This window comes from Bubalus bubalis, chromosome 9 (genome assembly GCF_019923935.1).
Source record: "Bubalus bubalis isolate 160015118507 breed Murrah chromosome 9, NDDB_SH_1, whole genome shotgun sequence".
Taxonomy (NCBI): Eukaryota; Metazoa; Chordata; class Mammalia; order Artiodactyla; family Bovidae; genus Bubalus; species Bubalus bubalis.
In genome coordinates this window covers 89169034-89170829 of record NC_059165.1, presented here as the reverse complement: position 1 = coordinate 89170829, position 1796 = coordinate 89169034, and positions in this window count along the sequence as shown.

Below are 1796 nucleotides of genomic sequence, written 5' to 3'. Positions count from 1 at the left end.
CAGTGGGCGGGCTCGGGCCGCCGGCGCACCTGGTGCTCCGGCTGGTCGCTGCCCCCGGGCGCTCTCGGTCTCCGCTGGCCTCTGGGCCAAGCCCTGAGGTTACAGCCGAAGGAGCCCTGGCTGAGCGGAGGAAGGCCGCGAGAATTGTGACCTCGCCTGCGTCTGAGGCCAAGCTCGCTGGCCCAGCGCGGAGCCCGGGGAGTGCCCGAGTGGGCGAGCCGGCTGATAGGCTCAGGTATTAAAAATACTGCAGCGTCCCTTCCCCCCAACCCTTCCCTTTACAGAGGCCTAAAGGGGTAGGTGACTAGCCCAGGGTCTTGTAGTTAGTATACTGCCCTTGACACCGCCCATTTTTGTAAAAGAGACCGTGATTATTTTGAAACCGGAACCGTTAACTACCCCAATGGAGAGACTGGGAACAAGGACTTAATTCTAATCCACATGCGCTTTTCACACTGTGGTCTGTAACAAGCCCTTTTTGTTGTCCTTTAACTTGTTCAAGCAAATGTAAAATTTTAACTTCAGTGTTATTGACGATCTCCGTCTAGGATTAAATGTTCCTCAGATCAGTTATTTCTGCACAGAGTTAAGAGTTGAAGGGTAATTTTAAAAAGCAACTACGTGATTCTAAAGCTTCACTGTCCGATAGAATAAGTAGCTACATTTGTAATTTAAAGTTTTCTAGTAGTCATTTTAATTAAGTTACCAGATCTAGCAGGTAAAAGTGTAGGACACCCAGTTAAAATTTGAATTTTTTATATACAAGAAATTTTTTTTGACCAAACCGTGAAGCCTGTGGAATCTCAGTTCCAGATCAGGGAATTGAACCTCTGGCTACGGCAGTGAAAGCTGGAAATCCTAAGCTTTGGACCACTAGAGAACTCTCAAACAATGAATAATTTTATACTAATAAAATGTGCACAGGGATATATGAAATTCAAATGTATTGTGTAGAGCAAACCTACATAATAAAGTCAAGAGAAATGGGTGAAATTAACTTTAATAACATTTATTTAATCCAATATACCCATATTTCATCATGTAATCAATATAGAAATTATTGTAATAATTTACATTTTTACATAAGATCTTATATTTTTATAATTTTCATACTAAATCATAAGAATCTAGTGTGTAATTTTATAGCACATTTCAGTATGGATTAGCCACACTTTAAGAGCTCAGTAGCCACATGTAGCTTGTGGGCTATTTTATTGGACAGAGCTGTTCTAAGGCCTTTAAGAATTAGGGTTGTTAAATTTAACATTGGCGCATTTTCCTTTTTGTAATAATAGTGGCTTAGTGATAGAGAACTAAACTTTCACTTTTAAATATAACCTGTTGGATAAACCAATTGTGATGGATTCTACATTGAAAATAAAAATAGAGGAGAAGCTATCCTTGACAGGATGTTTTACACAAAGAAATAAACATTTCCATAAAATGCAAGGATTTTTTAAAAATTAGGCTCAAATTCTTAATACAGGTTTTAGTCTTACTAAACAGGTCTTGCTTGTTTACACCAACTGGTAACCTACTACTGTTATTGCCTCCTGAAGATGCCTGGCTAGGATTAAATGTACTTAATCCTTTCACGGAGGAGCCTGGTTGGCTGTAGTCCATGGGGTCCCTAAGAGTCGCACGACTGAGTGACTTCACTTTCACTTTTCACTTTCCTACATTGGAGAAGGAAATGGCAACCCACTCCAGTGTTCTTGCCTGGAGAATCCCAGGGACAGGGGAGCCTGATGGGCTGCCATCTATGGGATCGTACAGAGTCGGACACGACTGAAGTG